The following is a 21,547-nucleotide window of genomic DNA, read 5'->3' on the forward strand; positions in this document are numbered from 1 at the left end:
TTTCGTTTTTTATTTCATTTTAGTTGGCAATAATCAACGAAGGCGCGCTTTGCATAACAATTACGAGCAGCAATGAAGCCGACGCGTCGCCTTCTCTCGCCTCGCAGCCCCCTCGCAGCCCAAACATTATTCTAATACCAAGTTGACTTACTCAAATACATTCATAGATACATATGTCAGACGCACGTTCGAATTAGCCCAATTTCGTGCGGGCAACAAAATATGTAAAAATGTTCATAAATGAAATGTGAACAAGTTTACTGTGTGCATGTGTGGGACTGAAGTGAGTACGAGCTATATACATTGCTTAGGTCTGGGTTCGGGTCTGGTATCTAGGTCTGACCATGGTGGGAATGGTGGCAATGCGCTCAACCGCTAACCGTCGCGATTAGCTACTCGAATTCGCGCACACGTACGGGCCATAAAAAGGCGTTTCTAATCTACTATCAAAATTTTGACGAAAATTGAATTAATCGCCGTTTTGCCCAAGCTCAAGCTAAACCGAAGCCGAAGCGAAAACGAAGCCGAAGACGATCTCCCGTAATCTCTAGCTAAATATCGTGTGAACTAAGTGCAGAGTGCTCCAAATCGACACTTTGAGAAAGACAATCAAGTATAATAGTAAGTGTGTACTTTGAATTTCACAATGCAGGCAGGCTCTGTTCCCACTCGAGACAAGACGAGTTGTGACTTTCGTTTTAAAGAAATTGAAAACTGTGAAGGCAAACCATTTCCGCTCAAAACTCTCAACTCTTACGACTCTTTCGACAGAAATGAGGGCTGTCTTGATCACCTGCAATTCGTCATGGTATATAAAGATCGCAGCTCTGACTACGAAGCATAAAAATCATGTGCGAAACATAAAAGAACAGGCTTCTGCTTTCAACAATACAGAAATACAGGGATGCAAACCAACATCTTTTAAATAAATTGTAATAGAAATTTTAGAAGTATTAGTTTTAGAAGAAACAGATGTGAACTTTAGATCATAATTAAAGCTTTGCTAATGAAACATTACCCAACCCTGGTTCAATGCGAAGATTTGATAAGTCATAACTAGGCGTAACTGCAGACCCGCATGGAGGTGTTTAATGTTCACACTCAAGTCAAGTCAAAAGTCGAAAGACCACAAGCAACGACCAGCTCTCACACCGAGTGGGTGGCTGTGGTCAAATGTGTGAAGAAGGATGGGCTCGACTTTAGCATTGGCAACAAAAAACTTAGGTAGTCTTCAAGAAGTGAAGCTAATTGCAGACATGGTGGCAAACCTGATCCGCAACATCAAAACGAAACGGAGGAGAACAATTGACGAGCACTTAAACTGACCAGGAGGCAATTAACCGATTTTTAAATATGGTTGGAAATGTTTTATGACTGAGGAACAGCTGCTCAAAATAAATACAAGGACAGTCAGCTATTAACTCCAGCCCAGGGCCTTACTTTAAGATTTCCAGTGCCTTCTTCTGGAGGCAATTTATTCCGATTATGGCCACTTGCTCATTTGGAACTAATTAGTTAACAAAACTCCGCCACATTCCGTGAATTGCAATACTTATGGTTTATGCTTGGCCTTACACATTCATATATAAAGAGTAATAATGTAACAAGTCTTAAAAGCTTTTACATGTTCATTCGTCCCCATTTGTTTACTAGTTCCGATAATACTCACAGTATCTAATTATACTATAGATGAATATGCCTTTGTGCTTGGCATAAACAAGAATTTACGTTTCCCTAATAACAAAACCAAATCGAATGTTACCCACATTTCCCTAGTCATCAAACTACAATGACAACTAGCGTAGTATATACCCCGCTAATCATATATTCCAATTGACAGACTCTTTTCCTATTGAGCGGCAATTTCCCTTGGACATCAACCTATCAGTCTTGTATTCTGTTGAACCTCGATCTTAGAAGATATATTCTGAATTATGTATGCATATGAGAGACTATTTATTTTAGCATAGCATACATTTAAAATTATACAAATCAAGTTTAATTATTATTTAAAATTATTTTGGAATTATAAATCATTTATACGCTATATGTCACTTGAACACAGAAAATTGAGGTATTGCATTGTACTTAAAAAGTTACAAATTTCCAAATTATTGAAATATTACAATATAAATTCACTTATTGTAAATACTACATAATAGAAAATCTGTAAATTTTGTAAAGATATAAAACAATGACGACCTAATGCTCGTTTTTATTATTTATATTAAAAGTTCAAAATAATTTTCAATAGCACTTTAAGTCTAATTTTTAGTCAACAAAATAACCTAATTTATTATATTTTCTATAAAATTGTCGAATTATACCCGAAAAGATATTATAAATATAATTATAATTGTGGAGTCATTTACAACCTCATAAAGTCTGCTTGACTATAAGAGATTGAGACACATTTTTTTGTCAACACTTGTTCCACGCCCCGCGAATACGTATAATAATAACAATAATATTTATCATTACTGAAAATTTGGTTGCCATTACGGACAGACTAGATCGTCTCGGCTGTTATCGCTAATCAAGAATATATATACTTTATAGGGTCGGAGATGCATCCCTCTATTTGTTACATTTCCTGCCGGCACAAAGTTATAATACCCTTCTATCCTGTGGGTAGCGGGTATAAAAATGACTACTGCAAATGGGTTTTAATTGTGTTTTCTAACAATCCGGTATATTTTGAATGTGTTCGGTGTTTTATTAAAAATGGTTTTAAAGCGCATTTCGATTTCTCAATTGTTTTGCAATATGATTACTATATAAGAGTTGAAAATGTTTTCATTTTTTCTGTTGGCTTTTCTTAAAATCTAGAATATATCTTATATATTTTAAATAGTATAGATACTTCGTAGTTGTTAGTGACCTAACACAAATTCTCATTAATTATGTCGATTCAAAAACAATGCGCATTGACATCTTATAAATAGTTATTACTATTATACTGAAATTATTACTATTAGAACGCGCTTGGCATTTATGCATTTGTAATTTCAACGACACACAATGTTATAGATAGATAGATACGATGCATATATACATAAACTCGAATCGTAAACGGATTGTCATAACTCTTGATGCCGGGGCATAACTCACAGCAAGTTGACAACAGATGGGCTGGAAGGGGAGCTGAGGGGCTGGAGCTCAGATGGTTTCAAGGCGATTTCTCACATGCATGTTGTTGCCAATTTATTGGCGAGCTGCATCGATTGCCGCTCGATAAACGAGACTCAAAGCGGGTAGCGACAAGTTATGAATATAAAATATGCACAACTAAGCCAGTCGAACGTGAACACGAGCGCAAACACGAATAAAGCATGTCAATGTAATAATAAAATATAATATGGAAAATTATTAAACAAATGCAAAAAGCTAAATGCAAATTAACAAATAGTAAACAACGACCGATTGCTGACCATCGACTTATCTATAATCAAAGACGAGAAGCAATCGTTTTAAAAGCTCCCTACCTAGCATTCTCCCAGTCCCAGTCCCATGTCAGACTGGGTTCCAGTCTCTATCGCAGCCCACACGAACATTTTGTTGTTTTCGAGCTGAGTTCCAGTTTCCAGTTCGTAGTCGAGTTTGAGTTTCAGTTCGATATGCCCCATGTACAAAACTTTTTTTTGTCTGGGGTGCCGCTTAATTTGTTTGTTCTACAAATCGTTGATGCTGGAGCTGCGATAGACCCACCTCAAATGAATGTGTGTGTGTGAGTGTGTGGGTGTGTAAATCTGCATGTGTGTGGCTTTTAGGCTTGGGGCCTGTTCAATATGGAGGTTCAATTTAATAAGCTGCCATTGCTTGTGGGTGGAGCAACAACTGATAGAAATCGATTTGTTTTATATGAATACGGCAACAAGTTATGTTTATCAAATTATCAGTTCAGAGGACTTCATTACACTAATTTTTATTTAAAATATTCTTTTCGTCTCTTTTTCAACCACATAGAGGGCAGTAGAAATCCAATTTTAAATATAATTTCTTTGAAACATCACATTTTAAACTTTCAACACGGAATTCCATTGATGAATGTTTCTTGCGGACTTGCAGAATTCATTTTTTGTATTTGTTGAGTCTTGGAAATGGCTTTGCTGGCGCCTCAACTTATCGATGTCGTGTCTTGATTTGGAAAGCAAGTGGGTTTCGCTGGCCATCAGGTGGGTTCAGTCTACTTTTTTGCCATTCGTGCGCATTCCGCAGAATTCCGCGACCAAATTGATGGCGCCAAAATTCAGAAGCTATTGTCGTCTTGGCCTTTGCTTAACTCAACTTCAGTCTTCAGTTGAATCGGTCATTCATACACATACTCGTGCTCGTATTCGTTCTCGCACTCAAACTCAAAGTCACTCATAGTGGGACCGAAGGAGTGGAGTGCCGCATTTGTCCCATAAATGTCATTGGCGAGGCATTCGCATACGCATTTCGTCTGAGTTTTTCACGTCTACATTGGACTTTGGGACATTGAAGGGGGCCGTAATTTATTCTAAGCACAGCCATGACCATAATATGATTTTTGAATATTTGATTGAAAAAGTGTCGCAAAAAAAGAAATGAAAACTATGTTCTGGGAGTGCTTTCTCGGTTATTGGGTTTTCTGTATCGTTTCAATACTTCAAATACTTTCAGCGGACTGAATCGGTTTTAGATTAAAATAATAAATGAACATAAAGCATTCCGAGCTCAACTATCTATCAAACCCTTTCAAAGAACCAGGCAACTAATTATCTCAGCCAATGTTTGCAAAGTTCAGGAATCTGCCATTTGAATGTCATCATTAGGCGCTTGGTCTCGTCATGCGTTTTGCTCTTGGTTTTAGTTTCGGCTTCGTTTTCGGTTTCGGTTTCAGTGACATTGATCCGATTCCGATTGTAGCTACGATCATTAATTACTTTATTACGGAAATCAAAATGTCAGTTACTTTTCAACACGTCGCGACGCATTCAAAATGTTTGCGTTTCTCTTTTTTTCTACATCCTCTTTTTTGATGTTTGATAATGTTTCCACTGTTTACATAATGTGGAAAATTAATGATGAATTTCGTTGCCTTCTGACGGGGTAATGTTCTATGCAAAGTTCAAAAATGAAAAATTGTCCTGCCAATTCTGTCTATTGTGTAGGGTAGATAAGTTTGAAATAGTCTACATTTGACTTAATTTAAGTATGTAAATTAATGTAATACCATTCAGACAGAAACAGCTTTATTCATGGCATTTTCTTCAATTCACAATTAAATAAAAAATATAAACTTTATAAGTACAAGTACAATAAAGATCAAAATTATACAAAAAATCTAGATTGCCCATTCTTGATTCAATATTGTATTCATGTTTAAACAAGTAAGAAAGCTACAGTCGAGTGTACTCGACTGTGAGATACCCGCTACCCATTTTGAATAAAAGAAATATATTTTGCGGAGATGTACTGCAAAAATACTGAAAATATACCAAATGGTATATTTGGTATATCGATATAGTATCGCATTCAAAATATACCATAGACGGCACAATATACCAGATTGTCAGCCAAAGCAACTAAGAGCCCTAGTAAGTAGGCGTTTTTGTCCATACAAAAGTATTTCTTTAATAACTTCCACAATTTTTATCTGATCGCAACCAAATTTTGAGGAATCATAACTACTATAGTAATTATTTTACATACCAAAAATTTGAAACAAACTTGATCTGCGTGCAAACATAACAAGTGCTGTCGAAAAAAAATTATAGCTGTATCTCTTATAGTCTCTGAGATCCAGTGTTTCATACGGACGGACGGACAGACGGACAGACAGAAAGACGGACATGGCTAGATCGTCTCGGCAATTGATGCTGATCAAGAATATATATGCTTTATAGAGCCTCCTTCACCTGTTACATACATTTCCTGCCGGCACAAAGTTATAATACCCTTCTACCCTATGGGTATAAAAATGGCAAAATGGAAAAATTGAGCCAAGAAGGAGAAATCTGCCATCAAGATCAAACGTTTCACAATTTAGATTGTTTTAACTAAAAGAAAAAAGTGTTTTATGTGTTATTTTTTCATATGTATAACATATATTTAATTCAATTTATAGACTAGAATTTTCAGTTGATAAGCTGCTAATAATAAACTTCCCAATATTCAAACAGACTTATGATATTAGTGTTTCTAATATAATAATTAAAAAAAAATTGATTTTTATTTGATTTTTATTTTGATTTTATTTGTATAATATTTTTTATGGTTTGAATAATAAAAAAATAGTGTAGCTACTGAGCAATGTTGACACTGGATTTATTTCTGAACAAGTAATCTGAATTTGCATAAATGTCGCGCACAAATCCACGCTCCAAATTCAACACGCAATGCGATGCGACTCCACAACTGAAGCTGAAGACGTTTCAGTGGAGCTCGAAGGAGCTCGAAGTGAAAGTTGGAGATGAAGTCAAAGTGATGCCAGAGCCATGGTCGATATCTCATGTCGGCAACATTCAATGTGCAGGCATAACAAATGAATTATTGACGTTTTTAAGCAATATTCGCCAATATTCAGACTTCCTTGGTGAGAGTGTAGACTAGGGATGAGGAGGAAGGAGGCAGAGGGGAAAGATATGAAAATTGTCAACGTGGGCTTTCATTTGCTTAATTTAATTTCGCATTTCGTTTGTCGCCTTTTTGTATTTCGCGTCTCTCATTTGTTTTAACGAGGATGTGGCCCAAAACGGACCGTCTGACTGAGACAGACAGACAGCCAAACATACAGTCAGACAGACGGACAGACAGACAGGCAGACGGATAAAACAGCTCTCGGTCGTTGTTCATTTTCTGGATTGGGTCTTTAGTCTGAGTCTGAGTTGGAGACTGAGGCTGAGACTGAGACTGAGCATCGGTTCGTGAGCGGGAGCGGGTAGGAGCTTGGGTCTGGTCGTAAAATGACGCTTCGCACAGGTAAACAGTGAACAGCTTCCATAGTATAGTATGTAAATTCAGTTGGATGTTGAAAGAGCTCGGCTCATTAATGAATTTAAATGGTCTCCTTAATAATATTTAACGGCTTCTTTGCATCGCTTTATGATGACAATATTTTTTTAAATCCCCCCTCAACATTCATCCTCCTCGTGCATCTTGGTAGTTACTTAACATATATGGGTTTCTCTTTCTTAATGGCTCTGCATCAGCATTTGACAGTTGACAAGTTCTTTTTGTGTTGAACCAGACAGGCTGTGGCAGGTATATACGAGTATACTCATATGTATGCCACGAATTGGGCGGGGAGCTGCACTAAAGCATTGAACTTGTGATGAACGCAGGAGCAGATAGCAAACGCAACAGCAAAATAATACTCAGTGTTCAATCCGAGTATTAATAATTCCCTTTCATAAGGGCGTTCGGAAAGTTTTTGGTCAATTGGTAGAGAAATCTGTTTGGCAATTTATCCCATAAATTCCATTTGATGTGCTGGCCCATGATGAGTGGCAAGTTGCAACATATCCTGTTATCCTGTGGTACAAATCGATTTTTGATTGAGTTCATTAGATGGCAACTCGCAGAGGCAGCTAAGTCTGATATTATCGCCATGTGGCATAGAAAGACACATACACTCACTAACACACACACACACATATGCGATAATGCCTCCCAAGAGGCGAGAGAGAAGAGTGGGAACTGGGGACTGGGACTGTGACTGGCCACTTGGCAAAATCATTTTTGTTATTAGCGAAAATCGCGCTGAGTGATTTACTTTTACTTTTACTTTTGTCTTACTCGTCTGAGGCGGACACGTGGAGAATGTGCTTTGATTTCTGCACTTGTCTATCACATTCAATGGAAAGAGGAGGATATTGAGCAGGGGGTGCGCTATCTAGTCCGGAGCAGACATCACTTCTTCATCCTTCGCCCTTAGTCCATCTTCCATAGAGCAAGTGCCAAGTATTTGCGCAAATCTTAATTGGATTTATGTGTAGAAATGGATTACAGCTGATGTTTTCCAACTTGTTCTGCGTTCTTACTATTAATTGAAGCTGAGCCCAACATATTTTTTTGGCAAATGCAATAGGGAAAATGAATGCTGATCCCTAGACACATGTCCTTAATATTTCTTTAAATGAATGAAAGTTGACTACTGAAATTATCTAGAAGGTTACACAATTTATTGACCTCTAGTTCTTATCTTATTAAATTGAAAACTTGTTTGAATACATTCCATAAATGATGCTGAGAACCTTTCTGATACTTGCACATAAATAAGATTCATGTTATTCTACGGGTATTATTAGCATCTACGAGCATTTATCGAAGAGGGACCAAAAGCAGCCCAACTAATATAAACGCTCAGATATTTATGACATGATATCATCTAAGGCCACTCACAAGTTAAAGTTCAATGAGATTCCCAGAGACTGCCAGAATGTCTGCCATACACAAAAAATGTATGCCTATTAAAACGAGAAAAGATTCAAAATCCAAATCCAAATCCGAATCACAAACAGAATGAGAATGAGAGTCGTGGAGATGCAAGAGTTATGCCTTTGCATGAAATGAGTATATAAATATTTTATCAGTGGCCAGAAATCAGATATCTGTTTGATTCATAGAGCTAATTTATGGCTTCCTTTTGTTTCTCTTGCCCAACTAGTCAAATATACTCAGACCAACAGACACTATTCCCATCCACAGCTACAGCCTCATTATGAACACACGAAAATCAATAAAAATATATGCCACAAAATTTTGAAGACCAGAAACCAAGTCGAGAACGGAACCCAGCGCATTCCAATCGAGTCAAAAGCATAAACAACCAATCCCAAAATGATCCAAATGATTTTCAAACTGAGTGTTTGTTTTTGTGTCTGTGTCTGTCGGTGCAGATCTATTTCTATAAATGAGTTATTTAGAAGCAAGTATTATGAATCGATGAATGCTAAGCATAGGCAAAACGAACTTGATATCGACTATCGATGCCATCTCCTAACATCTTTATAAATCAGGAAGTCAGCTGCCAAAAAGAAAGCGAATATTCAATTAGCATTAAGAATTGTCCATCTTGGCAATCTTTCTATAATGCAGTGCAGTCGAAGGCGCATCTCATTGATTTGTAATTCTCATGCACAGCATAAATTTAACACGTGAAATCTGAAATGTGATAGCCAAACCAAGTTCAAGTCGGGAAGATGCTGCATACCCTACAAACTTTCGTTTGGCGAAGAAGAGAGTTTCAAACCTAAAACCAATATTTGATATATTTTCGTCTAAAGTAGTTGAAGTAATTAGGCTGAAGGCCTACACAGTTCATGCTATCCATACTTATTTTATTGTTTTAACTATATGATAAGTGCATAATTGAATCGATAAGGAAATAGTATAAATATAATATTTAAACCATACTCGTTGTAACAGAGTTCAATGATAACTTTATATACAAGTATATACGACCTTAGGATATGAGGTATGATATAAGTTTTCCCTTGAATATGTTGTTATGGTACTCAATTGCTGTACTGATTAAATCACTTAATCAGTAAAAAATCTAAAAAGAAGTATACAAGTAGTTTTAAAGTATTTTGAAAATTCATTAGCCTTGAAATAAGAGTATTTGTTTAGTTGGTTGTAGGGTGTCAGGTAGTCAATATTTTCATTCTATTCTTCTTACTTTTGTTGTTCTCTGCATCAGAGTCAGAGTCGAAATCGGGAGACACGCTGGAAGATCATTTGCACCTCGGTTGCTGGCAACAAATCTTTGCCTTTATTCAATCTGTGCCCATGCGTAGGTCGGACTCGCATTTGCATAAGGTTTTGCGAGTGGCATTCGGTCTGGGCCACATTTATGAATCAACGCCATGCAACGCCGTTTCATTCAATAAAACACGTTACGCTCCCCGCACATAGCGTCCCCTCATTTTGAGCAATGCTCAATGCACGACGGCGACAACGAGATGTCGTTGTTTGCTTGTTGTTGTTGCTAATTCTCAGTGGAACATAAATATTTCGACACTTTTGCATGCGCGACGAACATGTGCGAAAATGGCATAAAAATATGGCAGCTTTGGACCTGGACCTGGATCTGGACCTGAACCTGAACCTGGATCTGGCCCCTCTTTGAGTTGTCGCGGATGGCCATTTAGTAGTCAGTTTCAGTTGAACGAGCGCAACTCTTGTCGCCCGTATGCTTATGCTCATAATTCATGCAACAAATAAATGGCAAAACATTTAGGGGCCGTACCCACGACCATTCAGACCTGGGCCCACGCAAACCAACCTTCCAGGCAACCAGCTAGCCAGTCAGACCGGATACAGATGAAATCTATTCTGTAAATGCATTCGATGAACGATTCACTGAAGAAGTTTACTTTAGTTTGACTTTTAATGTGCATTATTAGTATTTTATCGCATAAAAACTATAGTTTAAATAGATGTGCAACGGTCTCTGTGGGTTCTAAGCTTACTTTTAAAAATCGTTAGATTATGGCGTAAGATTAAGCTATCAAGCATTTGCTCTAAAGTTTCAGATGAGCAAAGCTAGCGCATGCAAGTTGTTATACCCGCTACCAAGAGTCTGGAAAAGTATTATAATTATGTGGTCATCTAGTTGTTTTATTGTTGCAAGCAAATTAAATTTAGTGTAAATAAATAAAAACAAATAACAAGCCTCTTTTATATCAGAAAAAATAAATATTTTATATTGCAAAAGCCGGTATATCTGGTAAATTTTATACTTTATGATGTTTTATTATTGAATATAACTGTTAATATTTTCCAGAATTTTTTGGAATACTTATTGTATATTACACTATTTTGTTATTTGATTTTTTTTTTTAAATGGGTACCTGGTATTTCAAAGTCAAGCCCACTCGACTTTAGATTTATGAATGTTTTGTGATTGAATAACTCTATTCAATTCGTATACATTATGATATTATTATATAAATAAGCACTTAAGTTTTCTTTATCTTGGTAAGATAGTAATGACAAGCACTGTAATTAGTATCTTATATTCTATATATTGATGTAAACAGTTTAATCTTCGAATATCCGTTTCTTACTCATTATGTGGGGGATCAGATCAGAGCTACCTAAAATAAATCAGTAGCATGTGTCAAGCAACAGAGAATGCCACCAAAGGCTATTGCTAACAGGCTAACAAATGTAATAACCGATTAAAACATCTCGGAACGGAAGATTATCACAGCAGGCGGTATGGCAACTGTGGCTGAGGCACAGCATTCGATACATCGACGTCTTCGATGTTGACTGCGACTCCGGTAGCTCTCGTTGGCGCCTCCGGGCGTTTACACCTTTGACTTGCCTTTGCTCTGCATGTGGTCTAAATGCTGCCAGTTTCAGGTTTTCCCTTTCGAATTTCGAATGCGATACGAAGCAAATCAGTTGCGGATTATTTCATAATTCACAAGCAGGTTTATAAATCTCTTTAATATTATTTTGATAGGCCGCCTAATTGATGTAAATATTATTTCTGTGGTTCTTAATGTGCTATTCGGATATGGGGAAAACATCTTAAAAACACTCGTATATTATATGTACAAGTATTCAAAGCATTCACAATAGCAGACGGCGCCCGGAACTAATTGTTTATTATTCAAGTTGTTGGCAGTGTTTATTTGAAAAGCAATTAGAATTATTATGAGCCATATATTTATTGCCATCCGACTGCTCAATTGTTATTCCCCGAAAATAAATATACAGCGAAGCGAAAGAGAACCAAATGAAACAATAAGCAGAAGGCTCAGCAGGCAACTAACAAAAAAAAAAAACCAAAACAGAACTCGACTCCACACTTATTATAAATCCGCTAAAATTGCAGGTGCTTGACTGAAATGACTGTTCCTCAAATTATTTACCAGTTCCCCCTGTCAGTTGAGCTTCAGTTTTATCTAGAGATTGGACGATCCTGTGATCTTTGCTTCCCATAATTTAAATGTCAAGTTTGGTCTATATTCAAAATTGTTTCAGTCTCCGTTTTCTGCTTCAGTCCCACGGATTGTCTGACAATTCTCTTAGGCCATTCTTGTAGCTTTTGATTTTCGGTGTTATACTTAGTATGAAATGAAAATTGCTCTGATTTTATTTGACGCAAACAATGTAGTGCTGCTCCCAGAGATTTCTCTTTCTTTTTTGTTCCAATTTTTTTTTTGGTTATCACAATTTTTTATGCGAATATTTTTAAATAACTAAGTCCTAAAGTTTCACGAAAATATTGTAAGTGACGCTATTCTTAAATTCCAAAATTTGTCCGCTTAAGAACAAAACAAAAAGCTAAAAAAAAAGTCAAAATATGATTCCAATTTAAGTTTTAATACATTCGAAGACAACTAAAGTATTTAAAACAAGTATGAAAGCTACATTCGAGTGAGCCCTGTTTGAATAAAAGCAAAATATTACTGTATTGTTTTCCAAATATACCAAAATAATATATATTTTGTATATTTGTATGGTACTACATCCACGATATACTATAGAGCGCTAAAAATACCAGATAGTCAGCCAAAGCAACTAAGACCCCTAGTAAGTGGCGTTTTTTCCCATACAAAAGTAGTTCTTTAATATCTTCGACAAAAAATCACACAGATATTTTCCTAGCTTTTTATTAGATATCTCGCATTTAATAAAAAAATTAATAGTTGTAATGTAAGACCCATTTACGAATTTCTGGCAACCCTTTATGATTGGCATTTTTATTCTGACATTAAGGCAGAATTGAGCGTAAGCTATTTCTGTGACACCCTTGAATAAATAATAAAACAATAATTATAAAAAAATGTCGCGCTATTCTTAATTTCGTTTCTAACATATATGTATATGTCAATATTAAATTTAATGATTTTAAATAATTTTTAAACTGTTCCCATAATAGTACGTATGATACAACATTTGTCAATTAATTTATGGTATAATCTCCTAGTTATTACATTAAATGATTAACATTTTAATGATGATTATTTAGTCTAAAAATTCGGCTTATTAATGATCAGACAACATCTAATATTAATGGTTGCAGTTGACAAATTATCTGATAATTTATATAATCAGAAATTAAGCATTACCACAAGATATGAAAGCAAGATAATAATGATGATTTATTTTGTTTTGTAATTTTGAATTTGGAAGTGAAATAATGCTGCTGAGCTGAGTATGAATTCAGCTTTGAGCTTTTCTAACTAACATATCTAATAAAGAGTTCGTGCTCTTAGCAATTTGCAAATGTAATTTCGATCAACCTATCAGATTGGGTCCCACACAACGGCACTAACAACTGAGGAACGATTTCGTAGTACTTACAACTTGGTTATTACTGATATTCGCGGGCGCTTTAATGGGTACCATTGTAATTTTCATGTAACTGCTCTGTGACTGGGAAGAGGAAAGTGGAGAATGGAGAATGAAGAATGGCGAATGGAGTGTAAAGTGCAGAGTATAGAGGAACGAATGAGGAAAGTCGGAGGAGCAGAGAGGGGCACATGAACACGAATTGTGCACCAGGCCACGATGATAATGACAAATCAAACGATGACACACAAAACGGTCGAGCTGGAAAATTGTCGAGGGGCTGGGGAACGGATGATTGGCCATTTGGCTGTAAGTCTGTTTGGACGGAATAAAACGGATGGAAGACACGACGATCATGGAGATCATGACGATATAATTCAACAGACACGCTCACGATGGAGGGGGAAGCGTGAAGGTGTATTGCAATGTGCCCCAAACCCAAAAGGAAGTGCAACATTTGTTTTGAATTACAGACATGCCAAAACATAACAGAATACTTTTTGTATATTTGGAGTTAAGCTCGATGTCGAGGGTGCCAGTTGTTTGCCAAATAATTATTTGCTTATAAGCCATACATGTCCACGGAATTTAGCCAGCATTCGTGGAAAGGACCATTGAGCTGATCCAACTGTGGCAGGAAGAACATGTGCCGCAACTGCAACAAACTGCAGGTTAAACAGAGGACCCTGGGAACCATATTCATATCGTGCATCATCTACAGTCGAACATTCCATTTTGCGACAGTTTCCACTGTTGCCCCAGGAACCGGGATCGGGAATGGGTCCGACTACCGACGACCGACGACCGTCGGGGCCGGGGTCGGGGTTGGGTATGGAAGTGATCGTGGCGCGGTCTGCTGCCTCACGCTTAACGATATTCAAAATTCATTACAATTGATATTGTTTCGAATGCATAAATACAAACAAATGGGCATGCCGAAGACCGTAGTTGACCACTCAGCTCACCTCAGCTCAACTCAGAGCAGCTCAGTCCACATCTCCAAGCTGCAGCTTTGGCTTCGACTCCTGCTTGATATCAGCAAGCAAGCATCAGCGAACTATACAAGAAATAACAATCTTACTAATTGGGCGATTTTAGCATAAACAAATGTATTTTAGCTCTAACTAAAGCCCAGCACAACAACAATCGCAGCAGCAACAAAAGCCAATCGATTTGTACTCATCCTTGAATATTTTGCATACGAGGCTCAGGCTGAAACCGAAGTTGAAGTGGAACCTAAAGCTGAAGAAACAAAGTCTCAGACTCCTCTGTGCTCAAACGTAACGATTATAGGAACGACAATGGGAAACATAAACGCGACTACAGCAAAAAAGCAAATAAATGCAAGAAAATGTTGGTTAGCTGCCTTAACATATAATATATTAGAAGCGTTTGAGAAAGTTACCATTTTATGAAATAGTTGTGGACTCGTAAATAAGAGTATTTCTTTTCTTAATTATTTTAAGTTGTTGTAATTATTTATTTGATTTAACACTTTAATTGTTTAGTTTAACTTTGTCAGCAAAAGCCATACAAAAATAAACATTTGGATATTGAAATATTCTAAGTTTGTCCATAAAAGACAGTCAAAAAGATAAATATATATAATTTTTACTGCATAATACAAAGTTATTGAAACCTAAAGATTCCTAATCGAGAGTCAATTATTTCTCATTAGTAGAGAGTATCGTTGAAATGGAACCATTCATAGTGCGGCAATCAGTTATTACAACAGCTTCTGGGAGTCATGATGAACTCTTGATTTTCTCTTATAAATATTTATATAGGCAATGTAAATGCACCCATCGCCGGTAGACGCGGTAGCGCCACAACTTGTGGGGCCACGTAAATTACAAATTCTGAAAGAGTTGAACGAAGGCAAAAGTACCATACAAAAAGAGCTCGATCTCCTCATTTGGTAAGCCACCAACTAGGCGCTCCACTGCAGCGTGAGTCGCCATGCCACAAGCACAAACAAGCCACTCGCTATGGTGGGGAGAGGCGTAGGTAGAGGTAGAGGTAGAGGTAGAGGTAGAGGTAGAGGTAGAGACAGAGGCAGAGGATGGGGCATGAGTCCGAGCGCTGCGGGTCAAAACGGTGGCAGGTGGGAGCGGCAGCTTATGACGGCTTCAAACGGCAGCCGAACGCTTTTCGTGTCGCATAAATTGCAAAACGCTTTAATAATTCACCTCTCATCGCCGATATGGTCAAACGGCGGCTCCATTGGTGGCACCACAGCACATTGGAGTATTGTGGCATTGGCAACAGAGTCATACAAATCACAGTTATGATTATTGCTACGATTAAAAACTGTCGCCCGCTTCGAAGTCGCGACATTGTCTGATGTTGCTGCTGCTTATGTTGCACCGCTGCTGGTGGTCACTACGCGTGCAGCACTCAATCTGTGGCAAGTCTGTGCGGCCCCTGGCAATGAGTCTATTCGGACATTCATGTCGCCGCTGTCAAAGTTGCCATAAATATCATCTTTTTCGCAAATCTCCAGCTGAGACCTGAGCACTTGCTGCAGTTGCAGCCACTGTTGCAGCTACAGCAACTTCGACAACAAGCTTTACCAACTGCGTCTGCGTCTGCGTCTGTGCCCCAGCGGTGATTAATTAAACCGAAGCGATCTGTGCGGCTCCGTAGCAGCTCATGATTTATAATGACGAATTTATTTAGGCTTTGCTGCCTCCTTGCGAATGGCGACTTCTGACTCTGACTCTGACTCCAAATGGTTCGATTACAATTATTGCCATAGTCGTCGGCGTCTTTTAATGCACTTTTTCAGTCTCAATTCAGTTCAATTCAATTCAATCAAAGTTGACAACAGGAACGTCAGATACAATCCAAGTGCGTCGATTGAAACTGCAGTTAATCAAATTGTTTAATTCAAATTCAAAATTAAAGTATTAACATAGGATTTTGATCTAAAAAATATTCTGTATTACCCATTTAGTTGCCTTATCCTTAAATTCCGTTTTAGAACCAAAACTCACTTAGCAACAGTTTAGTTTAACACTATTTCTTACATAATAGTCACTTCGCGTCTCTCTTTTTAAATGCAATGAAAACAGAGAAAATATCAGTTGATTAATTTTCTTGTGCTAATGTGGTAGCTAAGCGCGGCTTAGATATATTTTTTACATTTTCTGTAATGTTTGACGAGTACAGATTTGCTAATAGGTCTTTAAAAAATGTATTTGGATAATTCTCTGATGGATGTCACGTGCGACCATCTTTACAATGAAAAAAAAAACATAAACTGAAACAATTTTAAAAATAAGAAAAAGAAATTCTTATAGCTCTAGACTTTAATTAGAGCTAAAAATGGTTTGGAATTTTTTTTTTTTTGTTTTCTTTTCTTTTCTTTTCTGATAATTGCAATAAAAATGAATCGAAAAATAAAGCCGTTGACGTTAATGAAAAGTTTTCGTATAAAATCGCAAGACTCTGCTAATTAAGCTACACTTTTTGTGTCACTTTATTATAGCTGCTACCAATAGGAAGAAGAAGGGTATAATATCTACGTGCCTGTAGAAATGTATGTAATAGACAGAAGAAGACCTCCGAAAATAACCAGAATCATTTATGATTTCTGAAAATTTGCAGCGATCAGTTCAAAATTGTAGACTTTATTTACTTACTACAGGTTTTAGTTTTTTGGTTGACAATCTGGTATATTTTGTAATCTATGGTATATTTTGAGTGTAGCACTAATTCAATATACCTAACATAGCTATCGGTATTTTTTGTATTTTGTATTTTTATGGTAGATTAATTTGGTATATTTTAAGAATATTACCGCAGTGTTTCTAAGGAATCTCATAGCCGAGCACACTCGACTGTAATTTTCTTACTTGTTTCTACCAATCCGAAGGATCGTAGTCAGCTACAAAAACATACACATTAAAAAATAATTTCAAATATTTTCTTTTAAGTTTTGCTTTACGTTACTGTCGTTATTCGCAATAACGACTCTAAGTGAATGTAGTTAGTAAGCTTAAACTAAAAACCTCCTCTGGCTCAAATAAAATACTTTTGACTACACAAAATGGAATATACATACATATGTACATATCGAATATATATATTTACATTTATAATAAAATAAAATATAAAACATTACGGGTCTATCAAATAAGCACATGAGTATTAGCAAAGCCTGCTATTGCCAAATGGCTGAAAATGTCCATATTTTTATTTTATATTAGAATGCAGGAAATTACCTATGTAACAAATAGAGACAAGTAAAGCTAGTGACCGATTGAAGATGTAAGTGAGCTTCAGGAAGGAGTGGAGAAGAAGGTGTTATGTCATATTGAGTGAGCACGAACAAAGCGGAGCAAATAAAATTAGTTAGCAACAAAATTACAAAAAGAAAGAAAACAAATTGCACAGTCCCCCATAGGCAATTGGACTACAGCTAAATTTTAACAGGCATCTTACATAAGGAACATTATACGAGTGCACTCACACATACACATACATATATACATATTAAACTCCATTTTAATGCGATCATGTTGCCTGGCGTAGCAAGGGAGAGGGGAAGTGGAGGAAGTAGGTGCTCTGGGGGGTATGCGACCCGCTGAGCAGGCGTTCAAAGGCCCCGAAAAGAGTTAATTTGCATAATTACGTTTGCAACGTTGACGGAGAGTCAGCCATAGGTACAGTGGTGAGTGGGTGTGGGGGAGGAGGGAATTGAAGTGGGACCTCCACAAGGTACAAAATGAAACTTGAAATAAACAAAAAAAGAAAAAAATGAAGCCGCTTTATCATTTTTAGCTTGCGGCGCTGCTTGCCCAAAGTGTGGAAAATAAATGTATGGAAATTTGCATACGAACTTCGAATGGGAATGGAAGAAAAACCCCTGCCCTCCTCCCCTCCTCTTGCCCATTCGAATGGCGGATGGTAGTCCGTTATGCCGTGCCATGACTGGTCAGGGCCACTTAGAGTTCGGCAACGCCCCCTCGCTTGCGTTACGAGCAGGCCAGCAGACCGACGGATAAAAAGTCAGACGGACAGAGTTTCAGCATTGACGTCATTAAATTTATTTATTTATTATTGTTACCTTACCCGATTGTGTTTTATTCGTAGACAATATACAAGTTTTCTTCCAGTCCCGTCATGTGTAGACACAAGATGCGAAAAGACTTTATCACCTCGTTTTGCCGTATATGCGGAACTGATTATCTACAAGACTCGTCGAGTATAAATTCTGTTCGAGAAAAGTAGGCGTTAGGGAAATTTCGCGTTGCGCTAAGAGGGCGCGTCTGGTGTATACACCAGACTCAATGCAAGAAGCATTCTACAAGACGAGTCATCTAACGATCTACAGAAAATTCTTGCAGTCTCGGTCTTGGCATGACACGAAACACAATTGGGTATTATTCGCAAAGACATGATTGTGGGCGGGGAGAGCGAAGAGGGTGGGACACATCCGTTTATTGTTGCTGGTGTTGGATTATTGCGGTCTTTGTTGATTTAATTAATTAAATCGCAGTTGTTTTTTTAATTGATTGACAGATTAAAAACAAAACCAATTAACAATTTTAATACAAAATGACAACCGCATAATATGCTGTAATAAAAGCGCCATGCAACAGACACAGAAGGTGGGATGAGAGAGGTACGAGTGGCAAGTGACCACATAAATGTGCCGTATATGAGATGAACACACTCATTCACACTTGCAATGGTATGTCATAATCCGTAATACGCATTAAAAGCGATTTTAATTAATGAAATTGCTCAAGGGAGCGCCAAATGGTGGTCAGCATATGGCGGCTTTAATTATTTCACTAAAATTAAAAAATGTACCGTACAAATCATATCATATTAACCTGTTCATTAAGGTTTTTAATAATAGCCAGAACTGCAGACAAACATACTGAATTATCTTAAAGATTCAAAAACTGAGCATGGGCTGTTTTTGTTTAGATTTATGTTGTACATAGAAATTATACCAATCTGAAATTGAAAATTGTATACCATATTTTCTATATTCTTTATCTATATTAAGTTAAGCATTCTCAAATCTTAAAATAAGATATATTGATTAAGATTCTAAAATCGAGAGAACAAATTCTTACAGGTTAGAACATTAGTCTGAAGAATACCAAAGCTGCTCGAATCTATGATAAGAAACATATGTACATATTTCGTAAGTAGAGTGATTAACATACAACTGAATAACTGAATGCGCCAAATAAATAAGATAATAAATAAATAGTAAATTTTTTAATATTCGTTATATTTTTTTATCTTATAAATTGATTTTTGTTTTCTAAAATTATAAGATTTTGTCCTATATTAATAAGAATTTATATCAAATGTTGTTAAAATCAAGATGTGTTTCCTAACTCCAAGATTTGTATATTGTTCTACCCTCTAAGTGAACCAACTCATTTGAAGCTAAGCTTAAAGAAATCGAAACAAATGCCAAATCAAGGGATAATCCACATCACCTGGGGTCAAATCAGATCATCTAAAAGCATGATTCATTGGGAATTCCCCATTATACACCTAGCACAAAACTACTAATCTTCATACAAAATTGTGATATCATTGAAACTTTTAAAGCAGTAATCATTTGTCAAATTGTCATCGATTTGCAATAAGCGAATTTGAAATTCGCACAGCAAATTGGCAATAAATATTAGAGTGAAATGACTATCGGTTAATTAAAATCGATAAATTTGTTGAAATGACATGGGAATCAGCATTATTGCAGAAGAAGAGTTTAAAATTCATATAGATTTTAACATACAAATAACTACTTTCAATTAATAGAAACAAAAGCGAATAGAGGCGAATCGAAATTGGCAAACTGCGACAAAAGAGTTATGCATAACAGATGTTTGAAGCAATTTGAATAAACAAATTCCCACGAATAACTTGACTCAGCCCGTCAGTCATTCAGTCAGTCAGTCAGTTAAACAGTCGAGTCTGTAGAGTCAGGTTGTATTCACACAAAAACGCAAGTATAATCAGAGCTCATTTAGAATTCATAATTTCTAGTTAGAGATTGTGTGATGTGATTTAGAAACAGAAAAGCCGAAATTGAGACTGAGTCATGAACCAGTTCCAGAAGAGAACCGAACAAGTTCCATGAGATTCTGAGGTCTGAAATGTGGTTCTCGTTTCGGCACCGAGCGTGCCAATAACTCAGATGCCCTCTGATATCCATGAGAATGGATATATTTAGTGTTCTTAGTCTGGCCATTTCATATGCAAAGCAGTGCCAACTGAGCAGCAGCAGCCGGCGCAGCATCAGCAGTCGCATCCAACATCGAAGATGTCAATAAATCTGCCGATTTGGCCTTGTTTTGCATTTCCGCTAACAGAAACCAAAAGCCAGTTGTAGACTCGCACGCAAACTGTGCCGACGAAGAAAGAGACGGGGGAAGAGTACGAGGAAGAGCGACAAAGCTGGCTCAAACTGGTCAACCTGGCCAACAGGAGATACAGTAGCCCCACGTCAAAACGAGGTGATTTAGAATTGTCGAATTTTATTTAAATTGGATGCAAGCATGCGAAATTTATTGTAGAAAATCAATAAATAAGAAAATCACAAGCGATGCGAAGCGATGCCAAACAAACTCGACTGCTCGGATGGAGCTTCGAAATTCGAACCTCGCAATCTGAGAAACGCAGCTTACGTGTATGCGTACTTATGATGATCACTGTGTGTGCCTTTCGCTGGTTCTCTTTTTTCTTGCATTCACGATTTGCATGCGAGCTCAGGACATCGATAGCACCTACAAACATACGTATGTTATACTACAGAGCTGTAGGGATACTACCTCCCTACCTGAGCACGAACTTGCTTTTGATAATTTTCTGTCTCTTCATTATTTTATTTCTTCTCTTTAGAGTTTATTTTATTTGGATGTCGATTTTATTTTATTGAAAACTTTTCAGTTCATTAAAATTTTTTTTCGGCTAATAAATATTTCGTTGGTATTCAAACAGTTTTACTACTTGTCTGCTTTGGGCAGAACAACTAAGAGAGTCAATATGTAACGCACTTATGAAATGAGACATTGATTCAAATTCAAAATAACAAATAAAATCAATTATTATGTTTTAGTTAATTTTAAACGAAATGTGCATTTAAAATAATCTGTTAATATTGAAAATACTTTATTAAATCTTTTAAGGAGCATGGGGAATTCGGTTCTTATTTGTATTTTGTGCATTTGGGCCAAGAACACTCGACATACTCAAAATCGATGGTTGCGATAAGAGAATCAAGTCTGCGTTGCTC

The sequence above is a fragment of the Drosophila albomicans genome, chromosome 2L (assembly GCF_009650485.2).
Source record: "Drosophila albomicans strain 15112-1751.03 chromosome 2L, ASM965048v2, whole genome shotgun sequence".
Taxonomy (NCBI): domain Eukaryota; kingdom Metazoa; phylum Arthropoda; class Insecta; order Diptera; family Drosophilidae; genus Drosophila; species Drosophila albomicans.